Genomic DNA, 24,344 nt, shown 5'->3' with positions numbered 1-24,344 from the left:
CACTCATTATCAGAGAAATGCAAATCAAAACCACTATGAGGTACCATTTCACGCCAGTCAGAATGGCTGTGATCCAAAAGTCTACTAGTAATAAATGCTGGAGAGGGTGTGGAGAAAAGGGAACCCTCTTCCACTGTTGGTGGGAATGCAAACTAGTACAGCCACTATGGAGAACAGTGTGGAGATTCCTTAAAAAACTGGAAATAGACCTGCCTTATGATCCAGCAATCCCACTGCTGGGCATACACACTGAGGAAACCAGAAGGGAAAGAGACACGTGTACCCCAATGTTCATTGCAGCACTGTTTATAATAGCCAGGACATGGAAGCAACCTTGATGTCCATCAGCAGAGGAATGGATAAGAAAGCTGTGGTACATATACACAACAGAGTATTACTCAGCCATTAAAAAGAATACATTTGAGTCAGTTCTAATGAGGTGGATGAAACTGGAGCCTATTATACAGAGTGAAGTAAGCCAGAAAGAAAAACACCAATACAGTATACTAACGCATATATATGGAATTTAGAAAGATGGTAACAATAACCCTGTACACAAGACAACAAAAGAGACATTGATGTATAGAACAGTCTTTTGGACTCTGTGGGAGAGGGAGAGGGTGGGATGATTTGAGAGAATGGCATTGAAATATGTATAATACCATATATGAAACGAGTCGCCAGTCCAGGTTCGATGCACGATACTGGATGCTTGGAGCTGGTGCAATGGGATGACTCAGAGGGATGGTATGGGGAGGGAGGAGGGAGGAGGGTTTAGGATGGGGAACACATGTATACCTGTCGCAGATTCATTTCGATATTTGGCAAAACCAATACAATATTGTAAAGTTAAAAAATAAAATTAAATTTAAAAAAAAATTGAAAAAAAAAAAGAAAGAAAGAAAGTGAAAGTGAAGTTGCTCAGTCCTATCCGACTCTTTGCAACCCTGTGGACTGTAGCCTGACAGGCTCCTCTGTCCATGGGATTCTCCAGGCAAGAATACTGGAGTGGGTTGCTATTCCCTTCTCCAGGGGATCTTCCCAACTGAGGGATCGAACCTGGGTCTCCTGCATTGCAGGCAGATGCTTTATCCTCTGAGCCACCAGGGAAACCCCTAAAGGAAGGGCTATAAGGTGGAAAAAGATCAAATATTCAGTAAATATTTAAGTTGGGGCCCAAATACAGATGACTGTCATCCAATATTTGTGACTCTCTTTATAAGAGAAAATGTGTGTTGTGGTAAGTTGCTTCAATCATGTCCAACTCTTTGTGACCCTATGGACAGTAGCCTGCCAGGATCCTCTGTCTATGAAATTCTCTTGGCAAGAATACTAGTGCCATTCCTTCTCCAGGGAATCTTCCCAACCCAGGGATTAAACCCAGGTTTCCTGCATTGCAGGCTGTTTCTTTACCATCTGAACCAGGGAAGCCCAAGGCGTGCAGAAGTTTTCTTTCTTTCTTTTTTTTTTTTTTTTGACCTTCAAGTTTCTTGACTACTCTGTTTAGTGCTTTGGAACTATAGATTTCTCAGTCCTCAAGTTGATAACACAATATTTGAAAATTCTAACTACTGATAAGGTTTTAAGAAAGGAGAATTGTTGCATATTGTTATTTTAAGTAAAATTAATGTAACTATTCTGGAAAATAATTTGGAATTCTGAATAAAGTTAGAGACAGCACTTTTGAATTCTGCCCCACATAAACTTTCATATGTACAAGGAAATGGATATAAAGATGGTCTTTAGAGCACTATTATATTAACAAAGAAATGAAAAAACTTCATTTCCTAAAAAGGGAATGGAGGAACTATGATTTATTTACTAAAATACAAATGAAATACAGATACAAAAATAAATTTATCACATAAAATAATTGCCAAATATATACTAAATAAAAAATCAAGTTGTAAAAGGATACATATAGTATGATATAGTCAGTATCTTACTGATGATTATAAACATCTATTGAAAAAAACATAGAAATACATAGGGATAATTTAGAGAACATTAGGGGTAGGGTTACCAATTAGTAGAAAGGGGAAAATGATAAGGAGTGGAGTTTTTGTTGCATCTGAAAACTTTTTCACTTAGAAATTTCTTAAATTTAAAAAATAATTAAAAAGTTATTTGCATAAGTCAAATACAGTTTTTAATCACATGAACAAACTCTTACTTCTGTGAACCTATGTTGAAGACAGATGAACTTTAACTAAAATTATCACTCATTAATTGGGGACTTAAAAATTAATGTATAATATCAAGTATTTTTATATTTAAGATTAAGTATTCATGAAGTAATATATTTGAGAAGGTAAATGAGGCAAATCAGCATTCAGGTGGAAGGAAAACAAGCTCCACCCATGATCTTTCAAAGAACTCGACTGACCCTCACCAAAGAACTGCTACTGCTACTGCTAAGTTGCTTCAGTCGTATCCGACTCTGTGCAGCCCCATAGACGGCAGCCCACCAGGCTCCTCCATCCCTGGGATTCTCCAGGCAACAACACTGGAGTGGGTTGCCAATTCCATCTCCAATCACCTAAGAACTAGTGTTTTGAAGTTAAAACTCAAAAAAAAAAAAGTTTAAAAATCTGCTTTTGAAATGTAAATTAAATGATTGTGTTGTTATAAAATATTATATTAGGATTATACTGGAAGTTATAGACAGTTATAAACTCAAGGAAACACTGCTTAATAATGTAGAGATAAATCTATTTGAATGAATCCCAGTGATGGAGAATTTTATACATCCTAAAAAATTAAATCAATTGAATAATACTTTAGGCTAGGGTTTAGAATTTTATGGAAAATATAAATAATTAGTTCCTCTAATTCAAAGATTTCAAGATGTTTTTCTCTGGGGTGTATGAGTATGTATACAGATTCAGTGGATATGAAGATTGTAGTTTAATTTATATTAAAAATAATGGAAGTGATATTAATCCCTTACCAGTCATATCATTCACAAATGAGGGGAGGAAGAATATTGGGGTCAGGGAGTGGGAGGTAAGAACTATTGTGTGTAAGATATTCTACAAGGATGTATTGTACAACATGGTGAATTTAGCCAATATTTTGTAATAACTGTAAATGTAACCTTTATATTTATAAAAATAAATTAAAAATAAAAATGAGGAGAAAGAAAAGAAGAAAAAAAAAGGATTCTTTTATGTTTAGAGAAATGATGTTCTGAGGTGTTGGTACATTCTATTTCTTGAACTGGGTGGGCTTTCACAGATATGCTTAATTGTGATAATACATTGAGCTATCTCTTGATGATCAGTGCAGTTTTTTTTATTTGTATCATACTTCAATTAAAAAAGAAAAGACTCTGGCTTTTAAATTTTGCAAGTTCAGGGTCAAATAGCAGGTCAAAATAAAGTCAATGAAGTAGATCTTTTGTATAATACTGTAGGTGTGAAAAGTACCATGACCTCAAAAGTCATTAAATCTCATTTTTACTCTTCAAGATTCACAGATGAAAATCCCAACATGGAATGAGATAATGAGTCTGTAAAGCTTCTCTGAGGGCTTAAATGAACTCAAGGAGAGAAAGGACATTTTGAAATTTCTATCACTAAAATATTAATGCCAATATTTAATCAAGCACAGTGATTTTTTCATAGGTTCCAATTTATATTGATCATAGTGATGAGATGGCTGACATTTCATCATTATCTGAGTGCATCTTGTCCATGTGTTGACCAAAAGTATTTACTTCTCAAGTCTGCATAAACATGAAACAATGGAAACAAAAGCTACAATATGGAAATGAGGGCTATTGTACTTTCAAATATGTAGCTAGAATAGAGTTACAAAAGTCCACATAAAAATTTTGGATATGAACTAATAACTGCAATTACCAACTTGATGCCTTTTGTGAAAAGCTTTATGAATTTTAATTTTATCTCCTTTCAGAACCACTTACCTTAGATATAACTTAGATTACAGCCAGCTATGATGTATCACAGCCATTTTCTGGGGCACATCCCCAGCATACTTTTAATGGAGGGCAGAGGAGAAATTATTTCCTTTATAATTTACACTGACTTGTACCAGAAATATGCTTGGATAATCCTAGAAGCAACTTGTTCTATGAGTTAATACAATTAATATCTTAGCTTCTTTCTGAAGGTATTGTTTTGAGAGCACCCTGATTCCTTAGCCACTTAAGCTTTTGTCTAACAAGGCCATGCATTTTTGTCAAGACTTTTTAATAGAACAAATTAAAAAAATTGGATATTTAAAATAATAAAGTAACTTTGAATGTTCTTCTCCTTTTTAATAGTTTTTCTAGTCATCCCAGGGACATGTATTTGGTCCTGCTAAAATAGTGATAAAAATAATAGTTAACATTTGCTATATACTTTACATCATCACAACAATCTTAAAAGGCAGTTAGATTCATTTATCCTTGTTTTTTATGAGCTGTAAATTGAAAGTCCAGGCAAATAAGTAACTTTAAGGCCTCTTAAACAAAGTCCATTCTAATACGGAAAATGAAAGTGAAAGTCGGTCAGTAGTGTCTGACTCTTTGCGACCCCATGCACAATATAGTCCATGGACTTCTCCAGGCCAGAATACTGGAATGGGTAGCCGTTGCCTTCTCCAGGGGATCTTCCCAACCCAAGGATCGAACACAGGTCTTCTGCATTGCAGACAGATTCTTTACCAGCTGAGCCTCCTGGGAAGCCAAATACTGGAGTGGGTAGTTTATCCCTTCTCCAGAAGATCTTCCCAACCTAGGAATTGAACCAGGGTCTCCTGCATTGCAGGCAGATTCTTTACCAGCTGAGCTACCAAGGAAGCCCAGGGATACTGGTCAAAACTTCCTGCATGTTTTCTGTTGAGAAACAGCATGTTTAGCCTCTTACTCCAAAAGTTTAATTCCTAGGGACATCTTTAATTATGTCTTCCATGATTCCACCTGTCTATTCTAGTTGTTTAAAAATTATATTAAAAATAGGAAAATAAAACCAAAGAAATAATATGTCCATGTTGTTCAGTCACCAAGCCATGTCTGACTCTGTGACCCCATGGACTGTGGCATGCTAGGCTTCCCTGTCTCTTACCTTCCAGAGTTTGCCCAACTTCATGTACATTGAATTGGTGATGCCATCCAACTGTCTCATCCTCCATCATACCCTTCTCCTCCTGCCCGCAACCTTTCCAGCATCATGTGCTTGTCCAATGAGTTGACTGTTAGGATCACATGGCCAAAATATTGGAACTTCAGCTTCAGCATCAGTCCTTCCAGTTAATATTTAGGGTTGATTTCCTTTAGGACTGACTGGTTTGATCCCCTTGCTGTCCAAGGGACTCTCAACTCTTCTCCAGCACATTTCAAAAGCATCAATTCTTTGGTACTCTGCCTTCTTTATGGTCCAATTGTCACATCTGTACATGACTACTGGAAAGACCATAGCCTTGACTAAACAAACGTTTGTCAGCAAATTGATGTCTTTTCTTTTTAATACACTGTATAGGTTTGTCGTAGCTTTCCTGCCAAAAAGCAGTTGTCTTCTAATTTCCCAGCTGCAGTTATGATCTGCAGTGATTTTAGAGACCAAGAAGAGGAAATCTGTCATTGCTTCCAACTTTTCCTCTTCTATTTACCATGAAGTTATGGGACTAGATGCCATGATCCTAGTTTTTTTAGTATTGAGATTTAAGCTGCATTTTTCACTCTCCTCTTTCACCCTCATTAAGAGGCTCTTTAGTTCCTCTTTGCTTTCTGCCATTAAAGTGGTCAGTCAGTTCAGTCGCTTAGTCATGCCTGACTCTTTGTGACCCCATGCACTACAGCACACCAGTCTTCCCTGTCCATCACTGACTCCCAGGGCTTGCTCAAACTCATGTCCATTGAGTTGGTGATGCCATTCAACCATCTCATCCTCTGTCATCTCCATCTGCTCCTGCCTTCAATCTTTCCCAGCATCAGGGTCTTTTCCAGTGAGTCAGTTCTTCGCATCAGGTGGCCAAAATATTGGAACTTAAGCATCAGTCTTTCCAATGAGTATTCAGGACTGATTTCTTTTAGGATTGACAGGTTGGATCTCCTTGCAGTCCAAGGACTCTGAAGAGTCTTTTCCAACACCACAGTTCAAAAGCATCAATTCTTCAGTGCTCAACTTTCTTTATAGTCCAACTCTCACATCCATACATGACTACTGGAAAAACCATAGCCTTGACTAGATGGACCTTTGTTGAAAAGTAATGTCTCTGCTTTTCAATATGCTGTCTATGTTGGTCATAACTTTTCTTCCAAGGAGCAAGTGTCTTTTAATTTCATGGCTACAGTCACCATCTACGATGATTTTGGAGCCCAAAAATATAAAGTCTGTCATTGTTTCCCCAACTATTTGCTATGAGGTGATGGGACCAGATGCCATGATCTTAGTTTTCTGAATGTTGAGTTTTAAGCCAATTTTTTCACTCTCCTCTTTCATTTTCATCAAGAGGCTCTTTAGTTCTTCTTCGCTTTCTGCCATAATGGTGGTGCCATCTGCATATCTGGGGTTATTGATATTTCTCCTGGCAATCTTGATTCCAACTTGTCCTTCATCCAGCCAGGCATTTTGCGTAGTGTATTCTGCATATAAGTTAAATAAGCAGGGTGACAATATACAGCCTTGACGTACTCCTTTCCTGATTTGGAACCAGTCTGTTGTTCCATATCCAGTCCTAACTGTTGCTTTTTGACCTGCATACAGATTTCTCAGGGGGCAGGTTGGGTGTTCTGGTACTCCCATCTCTTTAAGAATTTTCTGCAATTTGTTGTGATCCACACTGTTAAAGGCTGCATATCTGAGGTTGCTGTTATTTCTCCCAGCAATCTTGATTCCAACTTGTAACTCATCCAGTTCTCATTTTGCATGATGTACTCTGCATATAAGTTAAATAAACAGAGTGACAATAAATAGCTTTGTCATACTCTTTTCTCAATCCTGAACCGGTCAGTTGTTCCATACAGGGTTCTAACTGTTTATTCTTGACCTGTATACAGGTTTCTCAGGAGACAGGTAAGATGGTCTGGTATTCCCACCTCTTTAAGAGTTTTCCACAGTTTGTTATGATCCACACAGCCAAGGGCTTTAGTGTAGTCAATGAAACAGAGGTAGATGTTTTTCTGGAATTCTCTTGTTTTTTTTTTAAATTTTATTTTATTTTTAAACTTTACAATATTGTATTGGTTTTGCCAAATATCGAAATGAATCTGCCACAGGTATACATGAGTTCCCCATCCTGAACCCTCCTCACTCCTCCCTCCCCATACCATCCCTCTGGGTCGTCCCAGTGCACCAGCCCCAAGCATCCAGTATCGTGCATCGAACTTGGACTGGCGACTCGTTCCATATATATTATATGTATTTCAATGCCATTCTCCCAAATCATCCCACCCTCTCCCTCTCCCACAGAGTCCAAAAGACTGTTCTATACATCAGTGTCTCTTTTGCTGTCTCGTATACAGGGTTATTGTATGATGGTAACAATAACCATCTTTCTAAATTCCATATATATGCGTTAGTATACTGTATTGGTGTTTTCTTTCTGGCTTACTTCACTCTGTATAATAGGCTCCAGTTTCATCCACCTCATTAGAACTGATTCAAATATATTCTTTTTAATGGCTGAGTAATACTCCGTTGTGTATATGTACCACTGCTTTCTTATCCATTCATCTGCTGATGGACATCAAGGTTGCTTCCATGTCCTGGCTATTATAAACAGTGCTGCGATGAACATTGGGGTACACGTGTCTCTTTCAATTCTGGTTTCCTCAGTATGTATGCCCAGCAGTGGGATTGCTGGATCATAAGGCAGTTCTATTTCCAGTTTTTTAAGGAATCTCCACACTGTTCTCCATAGTGGCTGTACTAGTTTGCATTCCCACCAACAGTGTAAGAGGGTTCCCTTTTCTCCACACCCTCTCCAGCATTTGTTGCTTGTAGACTTTTGGATCACAGCCATTCTGACTGGAGTGAAATGGTACCTCATGGTGGTTTTGATTTGCATTTCTCTGATAATGAGTGATGTTGAGCATCTTTTCATGTGTTTGTTAGCCATCTGTATGTCTTCTTTGGAGAAATGTCTATTTAGTTCTTTGGCCCATTTTTGATTGGGTCATTTATTTTTCTGGAATTGAGCTGTAGGAGTTGCTTGTATATTTTTGAGATTAGTTGTTTGTCAGTTGCTTCATTTGCTATTATTTTCTCCCATTCTGAAGGCTGTCTTTTCACCTTGCTTATAGTTTCCTTTGTTGTGCAGAAGCTTTTAAGTTTAATTAGGTCCCATTTGTTTATTTTTGCTTTTATTTCCAATATTCTGGGAGGTGACCCAGCAAATGTTGGTAATTTGATCTCTAGTTCCTCTGTCTTTTCTAAACCCAACTTGAATGGCTAGAAATTCTCAACTCAAATAACTGCTGAAGCCTAACTTGAAGAATTTTGTGCATAACCTTACTAGCATGGGAGATGAGTGTAATTGTCTGGTAGTTTGAGCATTCTTTAGTACTGCTCTTCTTGGGAATTGGGCTGAAGACTGACCTTTTCCAGTCTTGTGGCCACTGCTGGGTTTTCCAAATTTGCTGACATAGTGAATATAGAACTTTAATTGCATCATCTTTTAAGAGTTAAATAGCTCAGCTGGAATTCCATCACCTCCACTGTATCAGCAGCAGTGCTTCCTAAGGCCCACTTGATTTCACACTCCAGAATGTCTGGCTTTGGGTGAGTGACCACACCATCATGGTTATCCAGGTCATTAAGATCTTTTTTGTACAGTTCTTCTTTATGTCAATGGTTGCAAGATACTCAAAATTTCTAGGTATTTCATTGTATTCTGGGTTCTACTCTGTTTAAAGCTCTGAATGTCCTTTTTTTCTGATCTTCATCTCCCTCCCTCCTTTTTTTTCAGTTCTTTCAGTTCTTCTACTGTGCGCATTAAGAGCAAACATCAATCATTAGCCAACTCCTCTGTGATCTCAATGTTTTCCTCTCTTCTTGTTCTAATAAAAAAGCCATCTTTTCCTAAGTTAACTCTTCCCCTGATGTCCTCTCACGCAGTGGTTCTTTCTTTTCCTTCCACATCCATCATCCTCTTGGACCTTAATTAGAAAATATATCCTCCTTGTTCCTCCATACCATTTTCAGACTATCTTCCCTCTTTTCTTGCAAAAAACCTTTAGTTTTGAATAGCATATCACCAGACCATACAATCCAAGAACACCTCAATCATCTACCAACCCTCTGGTCACAGTATCTCAGACTTTGAAGATTTTATCTCCTGGTTCACTCCAGTGCTCCTCCTTTCCTATGGTCATAGTCTAGACAGTATATAACCTGTGATACAGCTTTTGATATTGTTAATTTTAATCACCTTACTCTCTGCCTGATACCTCAAATTTTTTAAGCTCATTTATTTTTTTCCTCGTTTCATCAAATTTGTGACCACACGAAGTACAGTTGCAGTTTATCCATTGAGTTCTTTGCTTGCATGGCTTAAAATCTGTAACTCTTCATTATAGTCACTTTCCTGCCTGCAACTTTCCCACTTCCCTTTCATTGTATCTGTTTAGCAGGTATCCAATTCTTGTTAAATCCAACTGCAACATTCTACAAAGCAAAACCTACAAAACAATGCTAATATGGTTTTATTTTAAATCATGGTCTTAAAAGAATTTTATTACTGTGTAGTATCCTTTCCCGATTTCCCTAGTCAGTGTCTCTCTGCTATCCTGGATTGGTAGCTTCATGTTTATATCCTGTCTTCTCAAGCATTTACCATACCTTGCTCAGGCTCACCCATGGCTCAAGAAGAGAAAGTTGAAAGAAGCTTAACCAGAATAGATCTTTGAATAGTGTCCACCACATCATCTCTGCCTTCTGGCATCCGTATATTTTGATTTTATTCTTGATGATATGGGTTAATGTTCTATGTTCCTATTTGAGGCCAACCACTCCACTTGTGCACCAGATACAGCCCCTCTTACCTGTTACTCCAGCATTTCTCCATTCTTTTCTTCACTGTACTTTCCCCATCTCTACCAGATCATTCCTATCAGCTTAGCAAAAAATGCTATCACTTCCACCATCTGTGAAATAATCCTCTATTGATCTCACAGTCCCTTCCAGCCACCAGTTTCTCTGCTCTACTTGATAGCAAAACCCTTCTAAAGGAAGTCTGCCCCATTTTTCTAATTCCTACTTTCTGTTATTATTTGATACCATTCTAATTATATTTTTGCCACACCATTCCTTAAAACAACTTTTATAAGGCTGTCAGTAGCTTGGTTGACCACATCACATGTATCCAAGTCTGGACATCTTTGAGGGTGAAAGGGAGCAGGAATGATTATTATACTGAGGCATAAAGGGAGACTGCCTCAGGCAACTTTGACATATGGTCACCCTATCAGTGACCACAAGTTTGCTAAATCCAGTTGCCTAACATCAGATCTCACTTTACTTGACCTTTTTGTGGCATTAAAACAATTCATTAGTACTTTCTGTATGGAGCACTGCATTCTCTTGGCTTCTAGGTCACCAACTATAGTTTCACTCTTAATTCACTCACTGATTTTTTTTTTTTTTTTGTCTTCTTTGAAGATTTTTCCTCACATATACAATCTCCAGATTGTAGTTTGCTAGTGATCAGCCCTTAGTCCTTTTTTTCTCTACTATATTCACCCAGTTGATTTTCATTTAATTCTTATCAGTTGTACATCTCTACTCTGAAGACTCCACTGAACTCCAAACTCGCCCATCTAACTTCCTATTAAGTATTTACATTTAGGTGTATAATAGACCCCTTAGCTGGTAAAGAACCTGCCTGCAATGCAGGACACCTGGGTTTGATCTTTGGGTTGGGAAGATCGCCTGGAGAAGGGAAAGGCTACCCATTGTAGTATTCTGGCCTGGAGAATTCCATGGACTGTATATTCCATGGGGTCACAAAGAGTCAAATAAACTGAACAACTTTCACTTTAAACTTGACATCAGTGGCAATTTCTTCCTCCCAAAGCCTTGGAGTCATTCTTGATTACACTTTTTCTGATATATGTCCTAATGCATTTCCACCATCTGTGCTGTTATCACCCTGGTTCAGCACATCATTTCTCTCACTTGGATTATTGTAACAGCTTCCTTACTCATTCCCTTGTTTCTCCTGCAGCCTTCCTCACCATGTCCCACATATTCATTCTGTTCTCAACACAGTATTCAAGATGGTCACTGGACATTGTAAACCAGGGCATGCCACTCTTCTGCTCAAAACTCTGGAATGGCAAACCATTTAATACCATCGTCAAAATCCAAATGCTTTAGTGGCCTTTAAAACCCTACCTTATTACACTCCACCCCATCTCCTATACTTTTCTTCCTTACCTATGCTGTTCCTGCCACTGACTTTCTTCCGAACACGAGTGGCACTCACTTCCTGTATGCTCTGCCCCTAAATTTCTGTGTGATTTTTCTCCCTTACCTTCTTGAAGTCTTTTCAAAATACCTTTGATAGCAAGGCTTCCCTGACCAACTTATTTCCAATTGCAACCCTTCCCCACCATCTATTATTGCTTCTATATTCTCTCGAACTGCTTCATAGCACTTATCTCTTCATAGCATGTAGCACTTATCTAATGGTCTGTCAGCTACACACCCATACCCACACCTCCACACACACCCTGGTGTGCCTCCTTCCACTGGAATGTAAACACCAGAAAGATAGCTTTTCCTGCCTTCTCTACGGCTTTTTCCCCTTTCCAAGAATAGTAGAAGCATAGTAGATACTGAAAAGATCTGTGCTGAATGAATATATGAATGACTAACCCAATATGGAGTGGATCAACAGCAATGACAACTACTATCACTGCTGGGCACATTTTAAGTAATTTTCATATTTTTAAATCTCATTTGCATAAATAAGAAAGAATTACTGAGAATATAAAATCATTAACAGAAGTCATCTTTGAGTTTGACATTATAGAATTTTTTGCCTATTTTATTTTCATGCCTATCTCTCTTTTCTAAATGTTCTACTCTACACCTATCTTATGTTCTACTGTACAGCTATACAAAAGATAGATTTTTAGTTCTTTTTTTTTTTTTTGCTTTCCTTTTTATTTTTCTTATAATCAGTATCTCTCCTAGAGACCAAGATTTATTTTGGAAAAAGATATTTAAAAAGTAACATTTCACAAACAAGGAATAGCTCTTGACCTGGATTTTAGTTGATATGACGTTTGCTTACTATATTTATTCTAAACACCTGTTGTGAGTCTTTAAGAGGAAAAAAAAAATAAATGAGACCATCTCTCCATAAAAACAGTTGTCAGATAACAAGTAAGGCCTACTTGACCAGACACTTCTAGCTTGTATAAGGCAAGAAAAAGTTAACCATAGTTTCCCTGATTTCAGCACTGAAATGAAGTCATTAAAGAGTGCAAAATCTGAAAAGGATCAAATAAAAATCTCAGTCTCCCAAATTTCCAACAATGCTATATTTGTGATTTTAAAAAATGAACTGATCTACTCCCTTAAATGCAGTAACAGTTTAAAACACAAAGCAAAATTAAAATCTCACACACTAAAATATACTGAGGCCATTTTAAAATAGGCTTATAGACTCAAGTTTTGCTTAGAATATGACTTTGAAAGAATTGAAGCTAATTGAATTTGGGAAGTGTCAGGCACTATTTATAAGCAAAACCAAATGGTATGAGCTTTTCAAGCTTAAATCTGGTTTAAGCTTCAGTGAACTCAATTTACAAATTCACTTTTTATTTGCTGAATAAAATGTATATAGGGTGTGGGGGACATGATTTCATCAGCAACTTATTGGGAGTTTATACATCCTATTCTGTTTTTTCCAAATTATAGAAATACTTTTTAACCTTGAAGTAAAGATTTGAAGGGGAGGGATATAAAAAAGCAAATCAAACATGATTCAATTTGTCTATTAGTTGGAAATATTTTTCAGGAATGTAAATAGGGGAATGAAACACTTTGACATATTTTTCTTAGGAAGTACTTTAGGCCATGACTGCCAAAATGGTTGATGCACCTCGGTTGTTAACCTATTCAAATTGCAATTAGAAGGTGTCGCTATCATGAATCGAGATAGTATAAGCAAATTCAAAGGAGTCTTATTTCTGGCCCTGGACATCTGGCTCCAAAGAGCAAAGGCTTAGGAACAACACCATTCATGAAGGGCCAGCAAAATGAAAGGATTAGCAGGAGCCCTTGGACCCACAGTATGGAATGAAATGAGGGATAATGGATCTAAAGTCTTGGATGCCAGTAAAGAGAACACAAAATGATGGAAGAGACCAGTTAAAACGGCTTCCCTGGTGGCTCAGATGATAAAGAATCTGCCTGCAATGCAGGAGACCCAGGTTCAATTCCTGGGATGGAAAGATCCTCTGGAGATGGGAATGGCAATCCACTTTAGTATTCTTGCCTGGAGAATTCCATGGACAGAGGAGCCTGGTAGGCCACAGTCCATGGGGTCGCCTAGAGTCAGATACCACTGAGTGACTAACACACACACACACACACACACACACACACACACACCAGTTAGAAGGGCTGAGATGACATGCTCTTCTGATGACAGTGCACAAAGGAAATATACTATATCAGCGAATCTAGAGCCCTCACTACTATAGACTCTGTGTGCATCAGTTAATGGCCTTGTCAGATATAATATCTTTTCTTTATAAAGCCTCACCCTTTGGTGCCACAGGAATAGGAGAATCAGAATGAAGATATTTTATTAGCAGCCTGAAGAAGAGAGACACCCTTACAAGAACAAGAAGTAGTGAGAATGCCATGAGAAAGAGCTTCATTCATCTTCTTTCCAGGAAATTTGCATATGTTCAGTTCACCTGGTCCTATTTATTTACCTTTCCCCAAAGACCATTTGTCCTACTAGTTAATGGTTTATCTGATTTATTTTAGGATCTGTCCCCCTTTCTTCAGTTCTTTGCCACAACTGGAAAGATGACTTCTTTATGGGTTCTGCTCTGTTGTTCCATTAGTGATCTCAATTTCCAGGTTCAGGTTAGTTTCATTACACTCACTAAACTGGGATCTGTCTTGATTTCTGCCTCACATTTTCTGGGCCCCCGTATTGGCAAAGCTGTAACATCCACAGTTACCTAGGCAGCTATTCTAACTCGGGCATGAGCTTGCAAGAATGGGAGTTAACAACTTGTCAGCCAACCTTTAATACACAGGGGACTACAGAGTCCAACAGATAAATATTTATGTCTCTTAGGTGGGCAATTCAAAAATGCATTCCCCATGAAGAGATTTTTAACGATGGGAAATTTTAGCTACATCCAATCAAATATTCTTTCCTTCCTCCCTTCCTTCCTCACTCTATTTCTTCCTCCTTCCTTCTCTTCTTACCCTCATTTCTTTGTTACTTCCTTTTTCACTTTATTCTTTCTTGTAAGACTTTATTGAGATGGAGGATAATGGCTGCACAAAATACCATCTTAGTATGAATCTGAAAAATGAAATTAATGTATCAAGGTGATATGATTTGGAGAAAGTGTTTATAGTTCCATACACCAGGATTTTTGAGACTTCTGTTTGGATGTATATGTCAGTTCATGAATTGATTATGGTTAGAAAAAAACACTTTTCCCACTTGACCAATAATTTTTTCTTTATAACTTTACCTTTTATTATAAAAGTTTCAAACATTGAGAAAAAGAGAATTATATAATGAATACCAATACACTCATTGCTTGATTTAGCAACTGTTAATATTTGGCATGTCTGCTTCATCAATTTTTTTTGAAGAAGTGATTTTATAGTAAATTTTAAAAATCATGGTTTTCATCTCTATGTACTTCAGTAAGATATTACTAATAAATAAAACTTTATGCTAAATATCACCAAATACCTTTATGTATGTATGTATTTTCTCAGAGTAAATTTATTAATAATAGCTAAAAGTTGGAAATGAGCCAAATAAACATCCCAAAGTAAATCCATTAACACACTGTGGCATATTTATACTACAGAATATTCCTCAACTATAAAAAGGAACAGTCTCATATATGCTAATATCAAATTTTTCATTTAAGTGATTGTATCAATCTATATTCCTGCCAGTACTTTATGAGATCTTCCAATTCATTTGCCACTTCTGGGTTTTTAGATTTTTGTCACTCTGATAACTATAATACTTAAAACAGTATTTAAAAAATAGAACCGGTATAGGAATACACAAATTGATGGAAGAAAATAGAGAGCCAAGGATAGGCTCACACTTTGGTGGAAACTAAGTAAATGCTACCCAATACCTTTATCACACCTACCAATAATACCATCTAATACCACATATTCCGTTTCATGCAAAACCTCTTGATAAAATCAAATTAAGGATCAGATGAGATCAAATTGAGGATATCATGCATATTTAATTATTTCTCGTTTCTTTTCATTTCTTTTAATGACTTTCTGTGGTAGTTCAGACAGTAAAGAATCTGCCTGCAATGCAGGAGACCTGGGTTCGATCCCTGGGTCAGGAAGATCCTCTGGAGAAGGGAATGGCAACCCACTCCAGTATTCTTGCCTGGAGAATCCCATGGACAGAGGAGCCTGGAGGGCTACAGTCCATGAGGTCACAAAGAGCTGGACACTACTGAAGTGACTTAGCACACAGTGCAATGGCTATTTTTGACTTTTCACAAAATTCTGCCATATGTCTTTTATAATGCTGTGCCTTGTAGATTTCTGATTGTTTCCTCTGATGCTATTGAGTTTGTTCCTCTATACCTTGGATTTTGGGTAAATCAAAAATTAGATGTAAGTAATTGATTATATTCAGATTAAATATTTTCAAGAGGAAGTTTCTTAGAGGATGTAGCATTATAATATTTCATCAGATTCCCATTTGAAATACTGTATTTATTGATAGTCTATTCTCTAGTGAACACTACACTCAGAATTGGCAAATATCTTGGGAAAGAAGACCCATTAAATCTTTGCTCATACAGATCTCAAGCTCTTTCACTTCCCAACTTTTCTCAGGCATAGGACACTTTCTGACTGAAAAGAGACATTTCTCTTCAAGTAGTTGTCCTGCTTCTCTTTTTGTAATTAGTTAGTGAATGTATGAGTGATTTATTTTTGATGTGTTTTATAGATAGTGTTATTTTTATTGAGTTATAATTAGCATACAACATTATATTAATTTTAGGTCTCCAGTATAGTGATTTGGTATTTTTATATATTATGTAATGATCACCACAATAAGACCATTACCATCTGTCACCATACAAAATTGTTACAATATTATTGACTTAATTACCTATGTGTACATTATATCTCTGTGTCTTATTTGTCTTAATTACCTTTACTTATTTCTTTCTTCTCTCTACCACCCTCCTGTTTGGTAAACATCAGCTTGTGCTCTGTATCTGACTCTATTTTTGTTTTATTTTATTTGTTTTGCATTTTTAGTACAATGACTTTTTGTATCATAAAGTTTCATAATTGATGTACCTTTGCTTCTCTTTCTTAAATACATTTACAAGGATGTTATCTTCCAATTTTCTTCTTATTGAATAAGCAAGCACATTTGTTGTTTAGTTGCTAAGTCACGTCCAACTCTTTGCAACCCCATAGACTGCAGTATATCAGACTTCCTTGTCATTTGTTAACTCCCGAGGTTTGCTCAAACTCACGTTCATTGAGTCAGTGATGCCATCCAACTGTCTCATCCTCTGCCACCCCTTTCTCCTCCTGCTCTCAATCTTTCCCAGCATCAGGGTCTTTTCCAATGAGTTGGCTCTTTGCACCAGGTGGCCAAAGGATTGGAACTTCAGATTTAACATCGGTCCTTCCAATGAAGCAAGCGCATGGAGCCTGGAATTCTGGAGCCTAATGCATGTGGACAGGGTCGGGTTTAACAATTTATTGCTTAATTATTTAATTATATTCATAGTGAGAACCTTAGGCATGCTGATGGTCAGATAACTACACAATGCAGTTGTTATTTTCTTAACCAACTCATGTTAAATAATCCAACATGTTCTGCATTCCAACCAGCAGTTTTCATTTAATTTATTATTTTCTCACTATCACAATTTTCCTTCTTGGAACTGTCCCACTTATTTTTCTTTTCCCTATCAAATTTATTTTTAAATCCTTTTCCTTAACTTTATGTTTCTTCTTAATAAGGTAGTGTACTTTCTTCATAAATATTCAGTGAAAAATGAAATTTCATTCTATGGATTTATCATATAGTTGTTAATTCCCAAACCACAACCTACTCCTTCCCAAGCACCCTCTCCCTGCCAATAGGGTAGAGTTGTTCTTACTTTTTATATACTAATATATGTAATTTACGTATCCACCCAAAGTTGACTTTAATGTTTATTTTAATACAAGTTGATCAAAAATGTAATGTTCAGTTTTGGACTAAAGATGATGTCTTTATTCTGCTCAGGATTCTTGAAAATGGATCTAGCTATTCGGTCAGCATTAAGGAATCTCTTTCAGTAGAAAATCTTTTATTTCCATAGAATAAGATGTAGTTTCTGCTCTCAAGGAACTTCTGGCTTAGTGGTTATCAAAATCTGAATGGAATCATCAGCGTTAGCATCACTTGGAAAACTGTTGGAAATGCAAAATTTGGGACCCCACCTTAGCCTCACTCAGTCAGAAATTTTAAGGGTGTATCCCAAGAATTTGTGTTTATACAAGCCTTCCAGGTGATTCTGCCATATGCTGAAGTTTGAAAAATACTGCTCTAGCCTAAGAGATGGGCTGTCCTGGTGACTCAGAGGTAAAGAATTCACCTGCAATGCAGGAGATGTGGGTTCCATCCCTTGGTTGGGAGGATCCCCTGGAGAAGGAAATGGCAACCCACTCCAGTATTCTTGCCTGTGAAATCCCATGGCAAGAGGAGCCTGGTGGGCTACAGTCCATAGTGTGACAAAAGAGTAGGATAGGACTTAGTAACTAAACAAGTCTTAGAGATACTATTATGTTAATATGCAAATAGTATGTTAGGTTGCAAGCAGTCTAAATCCCTTAGTGTAATTTCACTAATCATCCTAACTAAATTGCCTCCAATTACTTCATTCATTCAAAATGCAAATCTGAGTGACTTCCTTTGTCCTTTTCTTGGATCATTTGTGAAAAATATAAAAGTGCAAAAGAAGAAAATTGAAGGAGAAGAAATATATTTTTCCTCAAAAATATTGAAAGTGTATTTTCTTCTAAGTCCTTAGTTGTAAGTTTTCCTCTGTGAATTACATTGTTAAAATAAGGGACAGAATGATTACTATATCCATTTTCTTGAGCTACCAGAAAAAAAGTGAAATGACTAATAATACAGATGTCAGAGATGAAGGATCTGGGACCTCATATATCATCCAGTCTGTTCACTTGCTTGAACAAAATTGTTTCTTTCAGTGTATTTTCTGGTGTTTTGTTGAGCCTAATTTTTTCAACTGGATAACATATTTGGTTGTATATGAAGCAGACTTTTATACAAAGTCTATCTTCTATATATATAGATTAAACCTGGCATTTTTCTGTTTTCAATACATTTGGATTGATGGATCATAAGCACTTGATCTGTTGTGCTTATAGGGATATTTGACTCTTTCACTCCCCGTGGCATAACTTGATTCAGTCCTACCCTAATGCTCTTCTCAAAATGAGTTTCTCAGGTTGGCCTTCCTGACATATTCTTCAGTACTTTTTTTAGATATCTAGCTTAAGCAAAACATGCAAGTAGAGAAGCTGAGAATATAAAATGTGTCAGAGTATTTGCACCATTGAGATAAAAGAAAACCAAATGAAAGCAGAGCAAAATAAAGTGCAACTTTAATGGAATTGGACAGAATATTGAATTGCTATGAAAAACTTTAAGTAGGTACTAAGTGCTTAAGGAAGCTATTCTTTTAACACTGTGAGCAGATCTGCAGTTCAAGTGTACATGCGCCCTCCTTCTTCCCCCGCTCTTTTCTCTCTCTCCTCTTGCCAGTGTCTCCCCTGTATTTCTTCCCCTTCTTTCCTTTCTTCTTTCCCTCCTTCCCTTCTCTCCCTCTCCCTCTTCTTTTTTATGTCATCATTTATTTCACAAACATTTATTAAATAACCTATAAGTCATATCAAACACCCTCTTTCAAAAACCCAAGAGATGACTCTACACATGGACATCGCCAGATGGTCAAAACCAAAATCAGACTGATTATATTCTTTGCAGCTGAAGATGGAGAAGCTCGATACAGTCAGCAAAACAAGACCAGGAGCTGACTGTGGCTCAGATCATGAACTCCTCATTGCCAAATTCAGATGTAAATTGAAGATAGTAGGGAAGACCACAAGACCATTCAAGTGTGACCTAAATAAAATCCCTTACGATTAAACAATGAAAGTGAGAAACTGATCAAAGGATTAGATCTGATAGAATGTCTGAAAAACTATGGATGGAGGTTCATGGCATTATACAGGAGGAAGTGATCAAGACTATCCTCCCAAAAAAAGAAATGCAAAAAGGGAACATGGTTGTCTGAGGATTACCTTACAAATAGCTGAGAAAGGAAGAGAAGCTAAAGGCAAAGGAGAAAAAGAAAGATATACCCGTCTGAATGCAGATTTCCAAATAATAGCAAGGAGAAATAAGGAAGTTTCCTCAGTGATCAGTGCAGAGAAATAGAGGAAAACAATAGAATGGGAAAGACTAGAGAGCTCTTCAAGAAAATTAGAGATACCAAGGGAACATTTCATGCAAAAGTGGGCACAGTATTGGGCAGAAATAGTATGGCCCTAACAAAAGCAGAAAATATTAAGAAGAGCTAGCAAGAATACACAGAACTATGCCAAAAAGGTCTTAATGACCCAGATAACAATGATGGTATGATCACACCTAGAGCCAGCCATGCTGGAGTGAAAAGTCAAGTGAGCCTTAGGAAACGTCACTAGAACAAAGCTAGTGGAGGTGATAGAATTCCAGTTGAGCTATTTCAAAACCTAAAAGATGATGTGGTGAAAGTGCTGCACTCAATATGCTAGCAAATTTGGAAAACTCAGCAGGGGCCACCAGACTGGAAAAGGTCAGCTTTCATTCCAATACCAAAGAATGGCAATGCCAAAGGATGTTCAAACTGCCACACAATTGCACTCATCTCACATGCTAGCAAAGTAATGCTCAAAATTCTCCAAGCCAGACTTCAACAGTATATGAACTCTGAACTTCCAGATATTCAAGTTGGATTTAGAAAAGGCAGAGGAACCAGAGATCAAATTGCCAATATCTGTGGGATCATCAAAAAAGCAAGAGAGTTCCAGAAAAAAATCTACTTCTACTTTATTGAGTATACCAAAGCCTTTGACTGTGTGGATCACAACAAACTGTAGACAATTCTTAAAGAGATGGCATTATCAGACCACCTTACCTGCCTCCTGAGAAACCTGTTGTAGGTCAAGAAGCAACAGTTAGAACTGGATATGGAACAACAGACTGGTTCCAAATTGGGAAAAGGGTACTTCAAGAGTGTGTATTGTCACCCTGCTTATTTAACTTTAATGCAGAATACATCATGCAAAATGCCGGGCTGGATGAAGCACAAGCTGGAATAAAGATTGCAGGAAGAAGTATCAATAATCTCAGATATGCAAATGAAACCACCATTATGGCAGAAAATGAAGAGGAACTAAAGAGCCTCTTGATGAAAATAAAGAGGAGAGTGAAAAAGCTGGCTTAAAACTCAACATTCAAAAAAGGAAGATCATGGCGTCTGGTGTCATCACTTCATTGTAAATAGATGGAAAGACAATGCAGACAGTGAGACACTTTATTTTCTTGTCTCCAAAATCACTGCAGATGGTGACTGCAGCCATGAAATTAAAAAACACTTGCTCCTTTGAAGAAAAGCTATGTTCCATCTAGACAGTATATTAAAAAGCAGAGAATTACTTCGCTAACAAAGTTCTGTTAAGTCAGAGCTATGATTTCTCAGTAATCATATATGGATTGAGAGTTGAACCATAAAGAAAGCTGAGTACCAAAGAATCAATGCTTTTGAACTATGGTGTTAGAGAAGACTCTTGAGCATCCCTTGCACTACAAGGAGATCAAACCAGTCAATCCTAAAGGATATCAGTCCTTAATATTCATTGGAAGGACTGATGCTAAAGCTGAAGCTCCAATACTTTTGCAACCTGATGTGAAAAATTGACTCATTGGAAAAGACCCTGATGCTGGGAAAGATTGAAGAAAGGAGGAGAAGGGGACGACACAGGATGAGATGGTTGGATGGTGTCACCCACTTGATGTACATTAGTTTGAACAAGTTCTGGGGGTTGATGATGGCCAGGGAAGCCTAGCATGCTACAGTCCATGGGGTCACAAAGAGTCGGACCTGAATGAGCACCTGGACTGAACTGAACTGAAACCTGTATGTAAAAGAGGGCTTTTGGAGAAGGAAATGGCAACCAATTCCATATTCTTCCCATGGACAGAGGAGCCTGGCAGGCTACAGGCCATTGGAGTAGCAAAGAGTCAGATTTGTCTGAGCGACTAAACAACAACAGCAAAGGGCTTTATCAGCTGTGTACCTTTAGATGACACTGAACATTGCTATACTACAACTTCCTTTTCTGTAAAAAATAGTAGCAACCTCCTAGAATTGTTAAATGACACCCTGCATGTGAAAATGTTTACAAACTGCCTCAACACATGGTAAAATTTGGGTGCCATCCCTCATTTAAACATCAAAATATTGTTGTTTAATAAGAATGATGATATTCCTACTTGAGATCTAATTAATAGTCTGTAGTAAGTGTCCTACACATCCATACTGTTGCATCTTTTAAAAAATACACAGCTATGGAGAAATATGTGTCTGTCTCTGTGCACACATGCATGGATGCCTGCTTGCCTGTTTTAGGAAGATTTGGAATATCCTAATACTAAGCAAAGCTCTGGGGAATCACTTATTGAAGCTGGTTTAGTGGGTAACCATGCATTTCTAAAAGCCTTGAAAACAGTAGATTCAATGCACAAAGAAAATGTGCACATCAGATTGCCATATTTAGTGAATTTAGAAAGTCGGGGCTTCAATTTAAATTATACACAGGAGAAATTTTTAAAAATATTTCCTACTTTCTTGTTTTAAGAAATAGCTCTTAGAATTGAATAAGTATATGGTGTGACTTGATTACACATGTTTTTGAGCTTTTGGTTTTTATATTCAATATATTTAAAATATCATGACTATAATTTAAATCTTATTAATACTATTTTTAAAATTCAATAATAAAACATTTGAAAGACTTTTGCTTTGAAATGAGAACTATGTTTGTTCCCAGTGTTTGTATTACAGACCGTCGCTCATTCCATTAATAATTATCAATCTTTTTTGGTGCATCACTAATATTGCTGGCGAAATGCTAATCTGAGCACATCTGGAAACAGAATGATCCAGTTGGTCAATACCCTTCCTTGGAAAAGTAACTTGAAGCCCTCCCTTACTTTTAGAAAATTTTTGAATAATCACTTGATTGGGGGATACCTGATGACTAATTCAGGTTAACCACCACAACAAAAATTCTTTTTTTTTTTTTCCTGCTACTATTAATGACCTGCAAGTGAAAGTCACTCAGTCGTGCCTGACACTTTGCAACCCCATGGACTATATCATGGAATTCTATAGGCCAGAATATTGAAGTAGGTAGCCTATCCCTTCTCCAGGGGATCTTCCCAACCCAGGGATCAAACTCAGGTCTCCCACAGTACAGGTAGATCCTTTAGCAGCTGAGTCACAAGGGAAGCCCATATTAATATAACTGAATGTGTTTCTGTTTGTTACTTGAGCAAATCTAACATGATTTTCTAGATCTTATGCTCAGTTGTGTCCAACTCTTTGTGGCTCCATGGACTGTAGACCACCAGGCTCCTCTGCCCATGGGATTTTCTAGGCAAGAGTACTAAAGTGGGGTGCCATTTCCTACTTCACGGAATCTTCCTGACCAAGGGATCAAACCAGCATGTCCAGTGCCTCCTGTGTTGGCAGGCAGATTTTTTTTTTTTTTTTTTACCACTAGCACCACCTGGGACCCCCAGATTCCCAACCTGGGGATCTGTCAAAGGGACTGAGAACCCCCAGAGAATTTGACTTTGGAAGCCAGTGGGATGTGATTACAGAACTTACACAGAACTGGGGAAACAGACTCTTGGAGGGCACAAACAAAATCTTGTATGCACCAGGACCCAGGAGAAAGGAGCAGTGACCCCACAAGAGACAGACCCAGGCTTGCCTGTGAGTATCCAGGAGTCTCCGCAGGAGGCATGGGTCAGTGATGGCCTGCTTCAGGGTAGGAGGCACTTAGTGCAGCAGTGTGGGCCTGGGACCTTTTGAAGGAGATCACTATTATCTTCATTACATCCATCTAGTTTGGTCTCAGGTCAAAAAACAGGGAGGGAACACAGCCCCGCCCATCAATGGAAAACTAGATTAAAGATTTACTAAGCATGGCCCTGCCCATCAGAACAAGACCCAGTTTCTTCCACAGTCAATCTCTCCCTTCAGAAATCTTCCATCAACCTCTGTCCTTATCCCTCAGAGGGCTGACAGAATGAAAACCACAATCACAGAAAACTAATCAAACTGATCACATGGACCACAGCCTTGTCTAACTCAATGAAACTATGAGCATTGCCATGTAGGGCCACCTAAGACACACAGGTCATGGTGGAGAGTTCTGACAAAACGTGGTCCACTGGACATGGGAATGGCAAACCACTTCAGTAGTCTAGTGCAATGAACAGTAGGAAAAGGCAAAAAGATAGGGCACTGAAAGATGAAATCTCCAGGTCAGTGGGTGCCCACTGCAATTGGAGATAAGTGGAAAAATAACACCAGAAATAATGAAGAGACAGAGCTAAAGCGAAAACAATGCCCAGTTGTGGATATGACTGGTGACTGAATTAAAGTCCAATGCTGTAAAGAGCAATATTGCATAGGAACCTGCAATGTTAGGTCCATGAATCAAAGTAAAATTGAAGTGGTCAAACAGGAGATGGCAAGAGTGAACATTGACATTTTAGAAGCAGTGAACTAAAAGGGACTGGAATAGGTGGATTTAATTCAGATGCCCATTATATTTACTACTGTGGGCAAGAATCTCTTAGAAGAAATGGAGTAGCCCTCATAGTCAACAAAAGAGGCAGAAAGCAGTATTTGGGTGCAATCTCAAAAATGACAGAATGATCACTGTTCATTTCTAAGGCAAACCATTCAATATCACAGTAATCCAAGTCTAGGCCCCAACCAGTAATGCTGAAGAAATGAAATTGAATGGTTCCATGGAGAC

Source organism: Bubalus bubalis, chromosome 9 (assembly GCF_019923935.1).
Source record: "Bubalus bubalis isolate 160015118507 breed Murrah chromosome 9, NDDB_SH_1, whole genome shotgun sequence".
NCBI lineage: Eukaryota > Metazoa > Chordata > Mammalia > Artiodactyla > Bovidae > Bubalus > Bubalus bubalis.
The sequence above is the reverse complement of the archived record's forward strand: the minus strand, read 5'-3'. Positions refer to the sequence as shown.